The 19224-nt window shown below is 40.9% G+C and overlaps 1 protein-coding gene and 1 pseudogene across 1 annotated transcript in view; one reads left to right on the forward strand and one right to left on the reverse strand.

The window, feature by feature from the left end:
• Positions 1-19224, forward strand: part of Wdfy3 (WD repeat and FYVE domain containing 3) — a 311759-nt gene that overhangs the window by 18079 nt on the left and 274456 nt on the right. The window contains exon 2 of the mRNA XM_023712946.1: positions 10839-10937. The gene's annotated coding sequence lies outside the window, so the exon portion shown is untranslated. The remainder of the gene's footprint in view (positions 1-10838; positions 10938-19224) is intronic.
• LOC101572111 lies at positions 996-7638 on the reverse strand (annotated as a pseudogene).

Here is a 19224-nt window from a genome sequence, read left to right on the forward strand (position 1 = left end):
GTTTTACCATTTACAAAAATAAAAGGCTAGCTGAAGATGGGAAAATATCTGCAAGGCAAATATCTGGAAAACAACTTGAGCCAGAAAATATGAAGAATTCTCACACTTAAATAATATGACAAAAAGCTCTGTCAAAAAAAAAGGACAAAGGAGTTGAACAAAAAGCTGTTGGGTGGTAGGACCCTGTGCGTGCACTAGAATGGCCACCATGACATGTCACTGCACAGGGCTTGGGAGGGATGGGTAGTGCTGAAAGTTCTAGACACTGCCAGTGAGGCAGCGTAGCCGTGTTATCAGGCAGTGCTGAATTGTTTATAATTTAAGTATATCCATTATCAGTATGAACGCTATGCCTGAGTGCATATTCAAGAGATATGGAAATATGCACAGGAAGGCTAGCATTCACAGCAGCATTATTCAAAATGTTTTAATTTGATTTTCACACATAATTAGTAGCATTGACCATGGTGGTGGTTTGCTGTGTCTTTTTATGTGCTGGTATCTGACTCTTTTTAAAGTTAATTTGCTTGCTTTATTATTACTGAGTTATGAAAGTTTGTTTTATATTGTATTTTGAATACCAGTCTTATTTATGTTTTGTAAATAATTTTTCCCAGTTTGTGACTTCCTTCTCCTCCTCTTCTTTTTTGTTTTACAACCATGCCTTTTAAAGTACAGAAGTTAGTTTTGGTGAAAGCCATTTTGGTAACTTGTTTTTCTTTTATGGTTTATACATTTTATTTTTTTTACCTTAAGGAAAATCCATAGCTTTATTTTTCATCAATATATGTTTAGAATATTAGTCTGTGAAGAGGTTGCATGAAGTAGACCAGAGGACTGTCTACAAAATTGAGAGTTCCACACCAGTTAAAAAAGAAAGAACAGAAGGAAAGAAGGCAGGAAGGACAGATGGACGGATGGACGGACGAACAGAAAGTGCAAGGAGGTAGCCCAGCTTGGGGCCTTGCCATCTGCAGGAGGTGAGGTCTCATGACTCAGGAGTTCAGTTGTGGGATGGTGCTGATCTTCAGGAGGTTGCTGCTGGCTACTTACTTTTGATAGCGATAAATTTTGTCAAGCTTTTGCTGACTTTCACCACGTTTTTGGCCATGTGCTGCATGATGTCCAGCACCTCATTCTCTGAGTACTGCTGCTTTAGCTTCCTTTTTCCTGGGCCCTGGACCTTCTGAGACAAGCAGGAAGCCGCGGCACCACCTAAGAAGGGCGGTTGTGCACCAGATCATAGTTGATGAGCGTCAGCTCCATCAAATACTTGGCTAAGGTGTGCTGCCCCATGTCTACCTGCCCGGCTTTTGATGCCCACTTTTAGAAATGCCGGGGCAGGGGGTGTCCCTGCTCAAATTTCAGGTTTTTTTCAAGGTGAGTGTTTCCATTTCTCAGATTTGGGTGCAAGTGTTGTCTGTGGTGTAAACAAAGTCTTCAGTATTTGGACAAAGACTCTCCTACTTAAAAGACACGAACAGAATGGTGATCCTGACCAGCTGCTGCTGCTTGTGGGAGAATGGCTGAACCAGTAAAAAGTGACCTGTGATGGCCGCTCCATGTAGTCTCCTGCAGGAGTCAGAGCTTGAAGTACGCTTGTGCCAGCCAGTCCACCAGCGTGGTGCGCGCATGTCCCTTCCTGTCTCGTCCGTCCAAGTAACATGGGCTGATGGACTTTCCTTGGTTGATTCTTTAGGATTTTTCTCTATAGGTGATCTTTATATCCTAGAATAATCAATTTTATTTCTTTGTTTCTTTCATACCAGTGTATAGGTTTTGCTTTTTTCCTTAACTGTATTACCTTGGTTAGGAATGACAGTATAACATTCAGGATAGAAAGCATTGTCTTTTACCGAGTTAGCTGTATCTATTTTAAAGATGCTGTTTATTGGGCTAACTTTCGTTTTATTTCTAGTTTAGTAAAAGGCTTTATCCTAAATTGATGTGAATTCTGTCAGGGCTTTTTTTGGTGGTGGTGGTGGAGGGAAGGGAGTTGAGACAGGATCTTGCTATGTAGTTGAGTCTGGCCTTGCACTCACAGTGTAACCCAAGCTGGCCTGGAACTTGAAGCGACCCTCCTGGCTCAGCCTCTCAAGTGCTGGGATTACAGACGTGTAACACCACCCTGGCATCTGTCACATGCTTTTTTATTTTGATTGAAGGTAATGTTATTTTTCTTCTCACCTGGGCTGGTTCACCCCTCCTTAGGCAACCTGGTGGTCCCTCGCTCCCGGGAGGTCACCATATTGATGCTGAACTTAGCGCAGACACTCGATCGGCATAGCGCACTGCAGCCCAGAACTCCTGGACTCAAGCGATCCTCCTACCTCAGCCTCCCAAGTAGCTGGGACTACAGGCACGCGCCACTGCGCCCGGCACTGTTTTTCTTCTGTATTCTGAATTATATTAATTTTTACATTGAATGGCCTTGTATTTCCAGAATAATCTCCACTTGGCTGTGGTGTGAACTTCCTTTTATATATTGCGAAGTTTGGTTTGCTAAGACTTGGTAAAAGCCTGTGTTCACAAAGGATATGGGATTTCTAGTTTTTTCTTCTCTCAATCTCTCTCTCTCTCTCTGTCTCTCTTTTTGGCAGAATTGGGGATTGAACTCAGGCCCTTGTGCTTGCCAGGGAAGCGCTTATTCCACTGAGCCATCTCCTTGGCCCCTCTTCTCTTAATCTCTGTCTGGATTATTGCTATTACTGATCTTTTTTTTTTTTTTTTTTGTAATGTATTTGGTACAGGGTCTCGCTATGCAGCTCGGATTTTTATTGATCCTCCTGTTTTCAGCCTCCCCAGTGCTAGGATTACAGGTATGCGCTACCATGCCTGGTCTGGGTGGCCGGCTTAGTGTGCCTGGGGGAAGGGCTGGTGCAGCATGTGGTGCTGGGGATAGAGCCCTGGTCCCTGTGCTTGCCTAAGCAGGTGCATAGTTCACTAAGTTATCTCACCAGCCCTGCTATTACTGGTCTTATGAAATGCTGTGGAAAGTGCTTCCTTCATTCTGAATTCAGATGGTCAGTATAGTATGACTATCTTTCATGTATGACAAAAGAGAAAATAAAGCATAAATGGATATGCTATGTCTGACTTTTATAAAATAGAGGAAGTATTAGAGCCAGAGGTTTATGGGAGGGATTTATACCTCAGGGTTGTATCTTATACAGAGTTGTATGTTTCGTCACTTCAAAGCATGGTATTGTCCAAATGAGAATGGGTGTTCAGAAAATCCTAACTCACTAAAACAAATGACTATATTTACATTGACTGTATTTTACATTGCTACTATGCCCACATTAAAGGGGATAAAGTAATCTTAAGTAATTTATTAATACAATATTTCAATATTTATTTTCAGCTTGGGTAAATGTGAGAGGGAAGCTTTGGAAACCATTCCTGAACTGTGTTAATTTTATGTTTACTTAAATGTTTGAAGTACTCCTGGGACATTTTTAGGTGTATTGATGAGTAAATGTTTCGAGGCTGAGAAACAAGGGTTTTCACTGAGGAAGGAAGGAAGGACTTCAATAATGGGATAGAGAGTACAAAATTAAATATTAAAGGAATAAGTTACAATTGCATGTGAATTCTTTATTTTAAACCAACACACACACACATATATATATGCATATATGTGTCCATATATAAAATATGTAGATATGTAGATATGGACTTAAATAGTGTCTCAGTTACTTTTTTGGTTCCTGAGACAGAATACCCAACACCCAGATTTAAAGGGGGAAGGGTTTATTTCAGCTCACAGTTTGTACAGGTTTCAGGCCGTAGTTGGCTGACTCCAAGGCAAGGTGGATGGCAGAGGGGCAGCACAGACAGCACACAGTTCATAGCAGGCGGGAGATACCAAACTACTAGTGATAATTTCTTCCCCTTTTATAGTCTGTGTAGGCTGCCCAGCTTGGGGGGTATCAAACCAACCACTGGACCAGTTTAATAATCATAAACCTTAATCCCAGCACCCTCAGTCCTAGCATTGTACCACAAATCAATCCCAGTATCACACACTGTAGCTGTAGCCACCCTTAGAAAACTCCACCTATGTCCATATGAAGCTTTTCAGAGACATCTAAACACAAACCATTAACAACTATATAACATATATATATATATATATATATATATATATGTTATAGTTTTATATATATGTTGTTAATGGTTTGTGTTTATATATAGCTGTGTCCCACAAAAAGGCTAAGAGGCCAGGAGCATACTTAACCCCTAAATCTTGCTGTTACTATTCCCAACTCAAAGAAACCAGAGTTCCTAGAGAAATATTTGATTCCGGGGTAGGGTACAGTATATCAGATGAGTGCAGATTTTTTTTAATGTTAAAACAATAATTTTTTTAACATGTGAGTTTTTATTGTTTTTAATGTGAACATGCCTCAAGAAGCCTATTGATATATTTACTATGTAAAATCTGGAATAATTTGATCTTCAAATTAGTACAATAAGGAACCATTACAAGTCACTGTTAATACATACTGAAACTGGTGAGTAAGTGAATAAATCCTGAGCAGTGGAGTTGGAAAACTAACAAGGTAAAGATTAGGGAGTGTAAGAATTGTAACAAAATCGGGGCAACTGTTGATCAGGGACAGGATCCAGGGACCTAAAACCTCTCGCAACAGACTGCATTTGATTTTCAAGGGAGAAAATAATGATTACATAGTTGGGGAGCTCCATCAATAACATGGGCAGGTGTTCACCTTGACAGTCCACACAGAACCCTCGAGGAGGAGACTCAGGATTGTTTCCTGTCAGGTGTTCTGGCCAGAGCTGCATAGCCTGAGTCTAGTCTGAGAGACACATGGGCACTCCAAAATGAGCAGGGTAGGGAGGCGGCCTGTGTTCTTTGGTTAATATCTGGAAAGGTGAAGACAGCTGTGTAAGTATTCCAAATTAAAGGAAGCTTAAGGTAGAAAATCACAAACTGCTGCCTGACCAAATAGATCTGGTACAGATATTACTGAAACAATTGAGCATTAGAATACAGACTTTAGAGGAAAATATTGCAAGGGCATATTGGCTGAAGTTATATCTGTGCTTTGTTTGTAAAGCAGATTATCCCTAAGGAAACATGCATGGACGCGAAGGCCCAAAGGGATCTGGTGCGGCTGCGTCTGCCTTATCTGGCTCAGAGAAAGCAGCGTGTGTCTGTAGAAGTCACCAGAGTGGGGGAGGGCACACACAGATGATAAAGAGGGGGACGTTCTGTATGCTTGTACAGGAGGGTTTAAGAAAAAAATCTTTTCTGTAAGTCTGAAATGATTTCCAACCAAAATATTTAAAATGTTTAAAAATATCTGTCCTTTATTTATAAACTTTGTTCACTTACGCAGCACTTGGCCCTTTGTCTGGAACCAGTTTGGAATGAACATTTTTATAATGTTTTCCCATGTTTGGTGGTTTGTGCCTGCAAGCCACCTGCTGTTGCATGTGACAGCAGTTAGGGGAGAATAGCAGTTAGGGAAGCCACTCTATGCACTGTCAGAATTGGAAACTGAATTTTTGGAGAATTATTTACTATATTGATAACTTCTAAGTTTTTGCAAGTGTGTATTAGCTACAGGATCTGCTACAGTCTTCAAGTCAGTATTTTAGTGACCTCTTTTCAATATATTTTTGATTATTTTATTTTTTATGTATGTAGTACAGGGTCTACAGGGTCTCACTACGTAGTTCGGACTCATAGTGATCCTCCTCCTGTTTTTCAGCCTCCCAAGAGCTGGAATTACAGGAGTGCGCCACCACGCCCAGTCTCAGTCGCAGTCTCAGCCTGTCCCAGGGATGCAGGCACAGCACGCCAGGGATCGACCTCCGATCCTTGCATCTGCCTAAGCAGAGCTATTTGACTGGCCCTAATTTTGGATTATTTTAAAGAGTTTAGTTATTGTCCTTCGATTATTAAGATTAATACTCTTGTTTTAAAATTCAGAAAGATTTCTTTTTTAAGTCCAAAGAGGAATTTGTCCTTTGTTAGTGTTTATATTGAATGCCCGCTGTTGCCAGCCCCTTTTCTAGGCAGCAAACACAGCCCAGCTTATGCCCGCTTTTGAATCTCACCTTTCTGTGGGAGGACAGGCAGAGTAAAAGAAATGAGTGTTCCTTGGTAAGATTAGAGAAAAATCTAACACAGGGATTGGGGAATGCTGAGAGTAGATATGTTGCAATTGAAGTGAATTTTCAATGGAGTAGGTTAGGATTTTGCTAGGAGACATTTGAGCATTGATCGGCAGATAGGGTGGGAGAGGCCTGTAGAGATGGGCTCTTAGAGGTGCTTGTCTGGCTAAGAGTAGGAGGTGTAAAGGTCCCAAGACAGGGCCTGGCCCATGAACAGTTTTATCAAGGAGTCAGGAAGAAGGGGACACACTTAAAAAAGCTTTGACTTGGAGTATTTTGCTCGGAAACAGCCCCTGCTCCTTGAGTAGCCATCTGTCATATCTCTCTATGCCGTTCCCTCCACCTTCAAATAAACCATCTTCTAAAAACAAAACAAAACATTGGCTTTTGCTAAACATGGTGGCACAAATGTGTAATCCTAGCACATGGCAGGTTGAGTCCTGAGGATTAGGGGTTCAAGGCCAGACTGGCCACATAGCAAGTTCAGTGCCAACCTGGACTACATAGGTTGAGACTGACTATCTGTTCTCAAAAACCAAATCAGTTTTTCTGAGTGAAATGAGAAGCCACTGGGGAATGGAGGGAGCTGATAGTACATTATATGGATTATGTGTTGGGATCTTTCTTGCTGCTTTGGTGAGAAGGAAACAATGGGGTGAAGCCCAAAGTTGGGAGGTCAGTGCTAAAATATACTACAAACCCATGTGAGAGGTGAGGCAGAATCTGACCATAGTAGTTACTGTGGAGGTGGTGAGAGGTGGTCAGACTCTGGACCTATTTTGTAGGTGGTTACTAGTATATGCTGGTAGATTAGAGAGAAAAAGTAAGACATTGAACCTTTAGAGCTTAAGGTTGAGAGGAGGAGCCAGGAAAGTGCTAGTGAGATAGGGTGAAATCCAGAGTGTAGGAGCCAGAGAAGGAGAGCACGTCAGGGCATGATGAGTCCTGCCAGGAGCTGTTGGTAGTTTAAAAGTGATGAGAACTGGCTGACTGCAGATTTAAGTCCATAGGTGATTGGTCACCTTTACCTTTCAGTGGTGTGGAGTGAGTCTGAGCAGGGTGAGCGCAATTTGAATGGAAACACAACTTGCATGCAGGGCGAACACGTTTGTGACATTTTGCCACAAAGGAAATCAAAGAATTGACCATTCTCTAGAACAGTGTGTGGGGTTAAACACTGTTGCGGTGGCTTGTTATCTAATAATTGCACATGGATCCGCCAGTGAGTTTGCTTTGTTGGAAGGAGGAATAGTGATGCAGAAGACAGAAGGGAGCTTACTGGAACAGTGTCCTTGTGTCTTGAGTAGAGGCTTGACCTCTAACACAGTGGTGGCGGAGTTAAGACCTTGACAGGTCCCTGAAATTAGAGACAGGAGGGAACAGCTACCGTGAGAGGCTCTGGATGCCTTTCCCGATGCTAGTCAGTGTATAGAGGGGTGCAGCTCTTATGTGGCCTTTGATTGCTTTTTCTCCCAGTGTTTTTCGTGGCATGTTCTACCAAGAGTCCTGGAAACCATAGGAAAATTATAAAACTGCTTATCAAAATTTTCTGGAAGAAAATTGCCAGTTAGTTTAACAGTACTTTGTATAAATTTGGAGAGACTACTAAGCATCTTTCAGAACTGTCTGAGAATTTATCTTTTCTCATTGATCTTCAAGCCAAAGAGCATAATTGATTTGAAGTTCCTTAGAAATTACCCAGCGCAGTTCATATGTTAAGCGTAGGAAAGTAACTCAGAGATTCAAGGAAGTGTAGCTGACTGTGTAGCACACTCTGGGATTTGAGTCTCTGTGTCATTCTAATTTATATAATTTAATTTTGAGAATCAGTTCTGGTACATGTGTTCTTCACTGGATTTATATTAAAATGAAAAAGCTGGATTGGTCGTGCAGTATTTTATATTTCTAGTACTTGATGGTATCTGTAGATGTCACACTGTTACAAAGGGGGTGGAGATTAGGGGTGGCGCTACAGTGCCAGCACTGGGGAGGCTGAAGTAGGATGAGCATGACTTTGAGGCCAGCCTGCTACATGGTGACTTTATGTCCAACTGGAAGTACACAGTGATACCCTGTTTCAAATCAAGCAGAACTAAAAAATAAAGTTTCAAAAATGGGTTGAGAAAAATGTTGGTACTTTAGCTTGCTCTTTCTAGTCTGCTTTGTCTCAACATTTACCTGCACCTGGTAATTTAGAACAGGCAAAACCAGATAATCTGTATCCAAAATGCATAGAAGATTTCTATGAAACAGTGAGAAAAGGGCAAACAACTCTGGAGAAAAATGAGCAAAAGGTACCTGTAAGCATTTCATCAAAGAGGAAGCACAAGTGAGCCAACAAATAAGAAGGAATGCTCAGCTTTAGCAATCAGCAGGAAAATGCAAAGTAAGCCTGCAGTTAAATGCCTTTTTCTACCCTAAAATTAACAAATTGGGGTTACTAAATGTTGGAGAGAATGTGATCGCAGCACTCAGAAGGCTGAGGCAGGAGGATCCCTACAAGTTCAGGGCCAGCTTGAGCTACACAGTAAGTTCAAGGTCAACCTGAACTGCATAGTGAAACCCTGTCTCAAAAAAAGACACTTTGCTAGCAAAAATGTTTGTGATGGCAAGACAAAAGTAAGACCTTTCTTGAGGAGGAGTAATTACAGTGCAATACATTTACATACACAGCATTCTTCTCTAGCCAAAGTGGATACGCTGTATCCAGCCATGTGGATAAATCTCAGAGATGGAATGTTGAATGAAAATTTCAAATCTTATGAGGAACTGTTTGATAAGTTTTTTTTGTAGTTACAAAGTTTCCCATAATGTTGAGCAATTTAGGATATACTTTTAAAAACAAAAGTCATAAAAATGTGGGATTGCAGTGGCAGAGGGCTGAGGAGCGACTGGCATGCAGCGGAGGAAGGCAGGTAGAAGAGCACCTCTAACTTGGGCTTAGTCATTGACTTCAGCGACAGCTATCTGCGTGTGTGTCACCATTTTGCTCCAAATTTAATCAAATGTGTTACAGATAGTTGTTGTATGTAGCAGCTCATCCATGTAAAAATACTAAAGGCATGCTCTGAAGTCACAGTTTGGAAGGCGTGGCCTCATTTCTTCCTCTTCCACTATTGCCAGTTGTGTTCTTAAAATACGGTGGCCATCAGTGTTTCAGTATTAAGACTATGTCATTAAGCTAGTATGTGTCTGCCGCCTGTTATAGTAGAGGCCTGTTGGTTAATAACTGAAGCAGTGGTTTGAGGAAATGATTGTTTATTTCTCCAGAAATCACTTAGCATGTCATCTTACAAGGCATACTTTTCTTTCCAACCCTTGGTAGATCCCTATAAAATTAGAAACAGCCAGGATGTGAAAGACATGAAAATAAGACTATCATTGGATAGTTTTTTGAATTATTACCTGATTTTTGGGGGGAGGGAAATTATTTATTTATTTTTTATTTTTTTATTTTATTTATTTTTTTGGCAGAACTGGGGATTGAACTCAGGCCCTTGCGCTTGCCAGGGAAGTGTTTATTCCACTGAGCCATCTCCCCAGCCCCGGGAAATTATTATAATACTATTAAAGTGACGAACAAACAGAGTTCCATGACACAGTGTATTTGCTTAGAAAAGCAGACTGTTGTACTCTGTAGGCTGAGGCAGGAAGACAGCTGTGAGTCAAGGCCAGCCTGGGCTATATAATAAGTTCTAGACCAGGTTGAACTGTGTAGCAAGAATCTGCCTAGAAAAGGCAGACTGTAAAGACCAACCTTCTTAGTCACACATTATAGTTAGAAACTCTTGGAAATTGATTGAAGCCTCTCGCTTTTGGATAAAGGTGCTTTGGGACCAAAGAAGTGATGGGGTAACTTAAGAACAAGGCTAAGAGAGATCAGAACCTAGATTTCCTGGTTCACACTGGTGTTCTTATGTTGAAAAACTGAATTATAAATAAAAGAAACATTGAAATATTCAGTATATTTGGCAAATAACTTGAAGGTGGAGTATGATTTTTGAGGAAATGATCATAGAGAAGTAATTTTGTTGTTGTTACTGCCCTTCTTTCTCTGAGGAGAAGGCGGAGTGAACCGTGATGTACAAAAGAAAGCTGGCCTGTAAGTGGTAGGGTGGGTTTGGAATCTGGCTCTGCCCTGAAGGACCTGTGTTGTCACCAAGTCCCAGCACGACTTGTCTAGCCTTAGTTTCCTCACCAGTAAAACAAAGAAGCGGAACAAGATGTCTGTAGAGCTTCAACTGACCTTTTATTTTGGGAAGCATGGCCTCATTTCTTCCTCTTACGCTGTTGCCAGTTGAATTCCTGAAGTACTATGGCTTTCAGTGTATCTGTATTAAGACCTTCCATCTTACTCAGGGAGTATGTGTCTGCCGCCTGGTAAGACAGTAGTAACACAGTTGTAACTCATTTGTGCTTTGAGACAAGGTCTCAGTATGCAGTTCAGACTGGCCTTGAAGTCACTGTATCACCCAGCCTAGCTTCAGATTCTTGGTGATTGTTCTGCCTCAGCCTCCTGAGTACTAGGATTACAGGCATGTGCCACCACGCCTGGCTAATTTCACTGATTTTAACAATTGATTATATCCTTCTCAAAGTGGTCTTCTGGAGATAGTCATTAGAAAATGAGTGCCCCATGATGCTTAGTCTTTTTATATTCTGAGCATTTATTAAGGTTTTCTTTTCTTTAGTACAGGAATAGTACGTCTCCAAGTCTGCTTCAGGAAGAAAGTGCCTGCCAGTCCTGTGGTTTCTACGCAGGTTCATGCCATCCCATAACACAGAATCAGGTGCGTTGGGGATTTTTTTTTTTTTTTTAACCTGTTGAAAAAGAGCCAGGACTGATTCCTGATTGTCTTAGCCGCCTCCATGGCTGAGGAGTACCCTACTTACTCAAATCACTGGATGTCCTGCTTTAGGACTGACAGCTGGGCATACTAGGGAGCGTTACTTCCTTCGTGGTTTTTAATTTCTACCCCAAAAAGTATATTAGAGTAAATTATCTTCAGTTTCAATTTTGGTTTTAAGTCACTATTACTTTGATGGTAGGCACCTAAAAAAGGTAAAGATCATGTATTTAAAGCATTATTTATCCATTTTATTTTTCCTGGAAGGGTCTATCAGGTTCCTGGAGTTGTAATGGAATAAGCCTTCATTCATTTGTTGGGTACTTGCAATAAAAGTAGACATTGAAAGTCATCAAAGGAAGCAGCTTTCCCTAGATTGTCCAGCTGTGCCTTCATCTCACTGTTGCACCTCACTCTGTGGTTATTGAAGAGTTTACTTTTTAGCTGAGGCTGTTGGTCCTTCAGGGATGCTCTTCAGCTTCAGAGAGGGTACCTTTCACCATCTTTTTCCATACTGAGTGCAGGACCAAAAAGGGGAGGTGATCAGGCTGTGGGGAGTGGCCTAGGCATATTCTGGGATTGTGGGTAGAAAAAAGCTGGGTTGGTTTCTGGTCTTTTCTGTCTGGTTTGGGGATATCATCGTGTTTTGGTGCTGTCGTCCTGTTTCATGCTTTGGATGGGGAACATGACTGCGTCCCTCACCTAAGACTTGTGTCTCTTGTAGTGCAGACTCACAGGAGAGGCTAGCACTTGCATAGCACACTGCAGATTGCTGAGAACAGAATCAGTTCCTCAGTCAAATTCCCTGGAACAAGTATGGTTTAGGGAAGATCCTATAAAGACTTAACGTTGGCTGTTGTTCTGAAGCCTGTTAAATGGAAAGGGTTGAGTTATACTTAATGAAAATTCAAGTAGCTCACAAAAGTGTATAGTACTACTTCCAGGTGCATTTGCATTTTAATTGAGATTCAAAAATTGAGATAATAATTTTAAACTGTTTTAAACTGTTAATATTTTTAAACTGTGTAGAAGTGAATCTTAATTCCAATATATTAAAATGATTAGCAAATGCAAGAAAAGTATTAAAACTTTCAGGACATGGTTTTAAAATGCAGGGAGTGGAAGAAAATAGGAATCTGTTAGTGTGATTCGAGGGGTATTACAACAAATAGATAAAGCAGCAGGCAAAAACAGTGCTTATGTTTGAGACAATATCTCACTATGTTACAGGCTGGCTTTGACCTCTGTGTGTTGCTCAGGCTGGCCTCAAAATTGTTTCACAGTGATCTTCCTGCCTCAACCTCTAAAGTGCTGAGATTACAGATGTGCACCAGCACAACTGGCTTTATTTTACTTCTTCGGAAAAGAACATCTGAATGTAAGACAGTATCATTACATTTAATCACAGCTCAGCTGCAAACTATGATTTTAAATAAATCACTTTTTTTGGTGTACTCTGTTTATTTAAATCCTGGCATTACCACTTATCAGCGGTGTTTTCTCCTGTGTTGACTAGGGTGGTCCTGAACTGCTAGGCTCAAGCAGTCTTCCAGTAGCTGAGACTACAGGAGGAGCTGCTTACTGCATGCAGCTAAGCAATACATCTTTACCTTTCATTAGAACAAAAAATCAGCACAGCCCTTATAATAATGAACATATTGGTTTTTGTGGTTGGAGAACCTGGGTGTAGCTTGTTGGGGTCCTTTGGCTTAGGTAGCAAACCTGGGTTTGGGCTGGTGCTGCCATCTCCCAGGGGCTGTGGGGAGGAGCAGCGTGGGCCCTTATCTTTGCGCTGACTGCATGTGAGGCGTGCTGGGTCCCTCAAACCAGGAGCTGTGTCTGCAGGGCGGCACTTCAGTTAGCCAGACTGGCAAGAGCACGGCTGCAAGACAGAGGGCAGGGCTTCGCCTTCTTATCTGGGAACTGGCACGCCAGCCTCTTCCCATGTTCTGTCCATCAGGAGGGAGCCTAGAGACCTAGCCTACACCTGACAGGTTATACAAGGGAGTGTGCTCCAGGAGTGGGCACTGCTGTGGGGCATACTAATGTTTACTAAGATGCATGTGTAATTTAATATTCAGATAGCTGAGTGTGAAAGGTTAAACGGGTTTGTCACTCATATATACGCTATAGTTCTGCAAACAGAAAATGCCCGATCAGAGGTAGAGGGGCAGCTCAAGAGAGGCTGTCCCACACCTGCAAGACTTGGGCTTGATTTACTCACATACCCCTATAACACACGTGTGTGCGCACATACGTGTCTATGCATGTACACAGAGTACCCTATCCTTCCCAAAAAAGGTGAAATGTGGTTATCTCCTTTTTCCTTTTCTCTCCTTAGTAGCAAAGCAGAGTTTGTGTTTCCTTTTTCAAATGTTAGTTTTTAGTCCTGTATAGAATTCTTCATGTATGCCTATTTATTATATGTAGTTATTAACATGGTGTTTCTCACAATATATACAAAGGTCTTTCCTTGTTTTGCTGAAGAACTTAAGTGCAGGGACCAGGGTTCGATCCCTTATATAACTTCCCGTGCCTGCCCCTGAATGCTGGGAGGACTGAGCTGGCCACTGAAACCTGGCGTGGTGGCGCACACCTGTAATCCTAGCACTGGGGAGGCTGAGACAGGAGGATCACTACAAGTCTGACCTGTGTATTGAGACCCTGTACCAAATATATTAAAAAAGAAAAAAAGTTAAAAGTGTGAGGTCTTATTTAATTTTACCAACTTTTCCGTGGCCAGCTGAGGTGCTAGGATCAACTAGAACTTATCAGTCATTTTTGAGAGAACAGTTGTTTTTATAGTGTTGGTTGGTTTTTGTGCAGTATACCTTTGTGTTTCTTGCATTAACAGGATCTAATTCTGTGATCTCATACTTCTAAAAATTAGTCTTTCCAGCATGAATTAGAGATATGAGACAGAGACGGGGGGGCAGAGAGAGAAGAGGGGAGAGGGAAGAGAGAGGGAGGCTTGTTAGTGGAATTGATTTTTTTGCACCATGGAGACTGGGAAGTTCTCCAGTGGGCCATCTGCAAGCTGGAGAAGCAGGTGTTTGGGTGGTATGGCTCACGTCAAGTCCGGACGTCTCGGAACCTGGGGAACCAATGGTGTAACTCTCAGCCAAATACCTGAGCAGCAGTGGTTGGGGGAGGGTCTCACTCTGGGTGTGACACCTAGAGTTCACAGGCAGGAAAGCTGAAAGTTCTGGTATTCAGGGCCAGGAAAGAAGGAAAACCTGGTTCTACTGGAAAGAACAAGGACTCATCCTTCCTCAACCTTTTTTTTTTTCTTATCCTGGTCTCTACCTGGATGGCGCCCACTTCCAGTGAGCATAGATCTTCGCCTTCCCCTCTTAAACTGTTAACTCACATGTCAGCTGATGAGGGGTCATTGGGGTTAGTCCAAATCACCTCACTTCCTTTTGACAGAAAAAGAAAGCCTCAGTGCCTGGTAAAGTATTGAGAATAATCAGTGCACTACTTGCTGTTTGAGTGTCCATTAAACTGGTCAAGTTGACATCTACCTAAAATCAGTCATCATACTTGGAAAGGGTTTTCATGGTTTCTTTTGTAATCCTTGTGTTGGGAAGGTAATACAGTTGTGTTGGTGAAAGTGGGACTTGACCTACGTGGCATTACCTGTATGAGTTAAGGTATAAGGTCTGTGTATAGCATGTAGGATTGTGTTTCTTTAGTAAGTTTAGTTGACTGAAAAAGCCTGTTTTCAAAAACTATTAGATTTAGTATTTTTATTTCTCAAACATCTGAAAAATACTACTTTTAACAGTGGAGTTTAATTGTGATTATTTGTGAATTACTGTAAACAATATATATGTTTATAGATAGTAAATTCTTGCTGGATGTAGAAGTTGTGTCTGTCAGCTTTCCATTGCTATAGCTAATACCTGAAATGAGTCAACTTAAAAAGAGAAGAGAGCTATTTTCTCTTGAGATTTCAGAGGCTTTAGTCCCTAACCCATTGGGCCTGTGTCTTGGGGGCTGGTGGCAGGTGGGTCCAGGGGCACAGGAAGCTGCTCCTCATGGCCACTGGCAGCAGAAGGGGAAGAGGAAGATCTGCACACCCAGTATCCCCTTCTAGGGCACACCTAGTACCCTGACTTCTTCCAGCAGTCCCATCTCAGGTCCAGGAACAGGCCTTGCAGGAATCAATATCCAAGCCATAGCACAGTAGACTATGGAAGTGAACCTCAAATGAGTAGGGTTTTTGTGCTGTATATCTTTGTGTTTATTGCATTAACAGGATCTAATTGTGTAAACTATACATGGTTGTAAGACTTACTAGTTACACATGGACTGAAAAGTACATTCTTATTTTGGAATAAATGCCTATTTTTTCTTAGAAAAAATTGTTGTCTTGATTATAGCAAAGGAGAGAGTAGAAGCACCATCTATTGTTTTGAGCTAGTAGTCAAGCGTGGTGCTATGTGCCTGTAATCCCAGCACTGTGGAGACTGAGGTAGGAGATTGCCTCAAGTTTCAGGCCAGCCTGAGATATGGAATGAGTTTAAGGCCAGCTTGCACTAGAGAGATACTGTCTCAAAAATCTCAAAAAAAGATTTGAGATCCTGTCCCAAATCTTGAATTGAGCTGAAAGTTTTGTATGTAAATTACTTTGTTTTTGTTATGAAAACTTTTGAGATTGGATAGATTCATGCTAAATTTTAGGCTTTAGATTGAGTGATGAAAACAGTGTTATATGTATAGCTTAGGAAGAACATCACATAGGAATGATAATCTGCAGAGAATGTCTTCCTAGGAACATCTATTGAAAGTTTCAAAAGTTCAGGGAAGGGGACTGAGCTTAGTGTGTAGTAGTGTGCATGAGGCTTAGTAGCGTGCCGTAGCGTGCATGAGGCTCTGAGTTCAATTTCCAGCACTTGCTTTCCAAGGAGAAAGCAACCACGTTTAGGAAAAGGAACTCAATCTAATATAAATTAGCTCATGAATGGAAATAGTGTGGAATTTAAATTGCAAAGTATAAAATGTTTTCATCAGAAAAAATAAGTTATAAAATAAAAGTGTTACTAAATAGAATATTAAGATTTAAAAATTTAATTATTTTCCTTAATTTCAAGAAATAATAATGAAATTTAGGACCTGGTGAGGGTGGGGTAGAGATATACACAAAAATAAGCATGCCCAGCATACCCAAAGCCCAGGTTCTGTATCCATTCCAGCACTGCCAAGAAGAGAAAAGACTGACTCGGAATCACTGATAATTTTCATTCTTTTATCCCCTGCTGTGAACCTTTGTATATAATTTTTTTTCTCTGTAGATTTTTGGTGTGTTGAGTAGGAGTTATTATGCTCAAATCATTGAAGTGATTTTCAATCTCAGTATTCCTTAGTTGGCATTTGTTTTGGGGAAGAATGTTGCAGTGACATGTATCAACAGTGTGAGGAAACCTTGTGCAGGCTCCTGACAGTAGACACGAGGGGAAAGGCTGTAAAGCAGTGACCCTTGGGGAGCTCTCTGGCTGCATCATGGTGTTGCTGCTTATAGCTGTTTGCTTTAGGACTGATTTTCTAAGTTCATCATCTTCCTTCATCTGAAAAATGAGTTATTAATCATACACAGAAGTATCAAAGGATTCATGTGATAACACTGGCCAAAGGCTTCACATGGTTCCTGGCATGAGGCAAGAAACTGCTCATGTTGCCTTAGCTGCCGTTTGTTCCTACAAATGTCAGCCCCAGTCATTTTTACTTCTGTAATTTTTAAGCTTGGAATATAGAAAGAATAATGTCCACAGCTAGAGTTAACGTTCTCTAACGTTCAATTGTCAGATTACGTGTTTCATTAGCATACTGTTTTTGAAAAGTAAAATAAACTTTTCATAAGAAAATAGGAGTTGAAATTCTGCTTAAATTGTTGACTTTGACGGAGAGGAAGTGGAAGAAATAAATGTGCTTCTTTTGCACTTGATCTAAGGAGCTATTGGTAGCCACTAAAGACTTTTTTTAAAAAATTGGGAATATTAAGATATGTTTTCATTTTCTTTTTAAATTTTATTGAGCACTGGTCACCTTCTTTTGTGCTGGCTTGGCTGGGGTTTGTGCTGATGTAGCAGACAGGATAGGGAGAAGAGATGTCCACTATCTTCCCAGGCCTGTGCAGGGTAGGGAGGCTGGCTTGGGGCTTGGTTTAGGAAGGTCTCCACTAAAGGGGATCTTTACATGTGTTCATACAGTTGTTCAGTGGCTGTGGCTATTTAGCATCCTAAGGAAGCTGGTCTCCTCCTCTTAGAAAAAGGATTCTGCCTAAATTAAGAGGTATACAGAATTTAGGATGCCTCCTACTTGTGAACATCATGCCCTTCTTTTAGCTGGACAGCACGCATGTGCCAGACCTCAAGTTTTGTGCTTTATGTAAAATGAAAAAAGTCCGTAACTTGAAACATGTTAGACAATATATATATATATAGAGAGAGAGAAGACAGGAAATGGGGAAAGAAGCTGAAGCATAAGCTCTGAAGCCGTTTTGTTAATTCTTTGTAAGTATTGGTAAAGGAATGCCTGCCCTTAGAAACATGTTTTGAAATTATAGATTTAGGAAATTTTGACTGAAGGAATGAAATTACATGCATATATAATCTGTCTGTCTGTCTGTCTGTCTGTCTGTCTGTCTATCTATCTAGCTATCGGTACTTTTTGTTTTTTAATAACAGGAGTGAAACTCAGGACTTCAAACTTGCCAGGACAGCACTATACCATTGAGCTATATCCCTGACCCTGAAGCAATGATTTTTGTGAATATTGTATATGTTTTTGTGCTGAATTAAAGTATGAGTTAATAAGTTATTTCAAAACATACTAGGGAAAGAAGTACAGATTGTTTGCCCCCTCTCCCCCCTGGTTTTAGCTTCATCCATCCATCCATCCATCCATCCATCCATCCATCCATCCTTTCTTTCTTTTAACTATAAACGCTGTTATTTTGAGCTGGGTGTGGTAATGCATACCCTTAATCCCAGCTCTCTGGGAGGCTGAGGTAGGAGGTAGGAGGATTGCAAGTTCAAGTGCAGCCTAAGCAATATAGCAGTATCTAATGGAGAGGAAGAAAAGGAAGGTCTCCGCTAAAGGGAATGTGAAGGTCCCGGGGTCAATGCCCAGTGCCTCTCACACCCCCATGAGGATAGTTTGATTCTTTCCTCCTGAATTACCTAAAATTACTCATGGCCATCCTTCTATGTTCTCTCCCCCATAGTTTTTGACCTTTCACCTTAAGTTTAATTGGTCTTGTTACATGTTTTATAGAAAGAAAATCATGTTTATTTTTCTCCTTATAGTTATATAATTATCTAATCAGAGAAATGTTTCAAAAAGAACCATAGAAATATATTTTTAGAGCTACCCCTGAACCAGTCATTGTTTAAAATTCAAACTCTTTTGAGATCAGAATTAAGATTTATTTTAAGAAGCATGTATCTTCTTGCAACATTAGTAGGTAATCCTGATGTTTTGCTCTTTCTGGGCATTGAGCCTTCAGGAATATGATGTGTGTGTGTGTGTGTGTGTGTGTGCGCGCGCGCGCGCACATGCGCGCATGCACGCGCGCATGCATGTGTGCAGAGCTCATCAGGAAAACACTTTTACAAATTCCATCACAAAGCAAGCTGTCCATGAAAGAATGCTGCTTCATGCCTCATAGTTATGAAGGTCTGACGTTAGATTTAGACTGTCAAGATTAGGGTTGTTTGTTTTTTTTTTTTTTTACATGCACCAACTTTTATCTCCTCTTTTCCTTAGATGATACTTCATGTTTTTTATTCCTGCACCTGCTAAATAATGGCTCTGTTCGAGGAATTTCATTTTATAATGTCACAGATATATTTGAAATCCACCCACTCCATCTGAATAATGCTAATGATAATACTAATAGTAGCTAGCATTTACTGTTTCTTAGGTTTTTCAAACAAATATTGCATTATTTATTCTTAATTCTCTGAGATAGAGTCTATTATTGTTATTATTTTAATTTTGTGCTCTTAGAAGCAGCAGGAGAGTCAGCTTGCCCAAGGTCACAGGATTAGGAAATAGCAGGGCCATGATCAGAGTTCAAGAGTGTGGTTCAGTGAACGCCCTGTGCTGCTGCCTCTCCATACCTGAAGACATTGCTCACTTCGTAAGGGGACAGGGAGCATTTTTATTACACCTGTATTTGAATTTTAAATTTGAAAAAGATCATCAATGACAATTCATTATATAT

Source organism: Octodon degus, unplaced genomic scaffold (genome assembly GCF_000260255.1).
Source record: "Octodon degus isolate 3935 unplaced genomic scaffold, OctDeg1.0 scaffold00028, whole genome shotgun sequence".
Taxonomy (NCBI): domain Eukaryota; kingdom Metazoa; phylum Chordata; class Mammalia; order Rodentia; family Octodontidae; genus Octodon; species Octodon degus.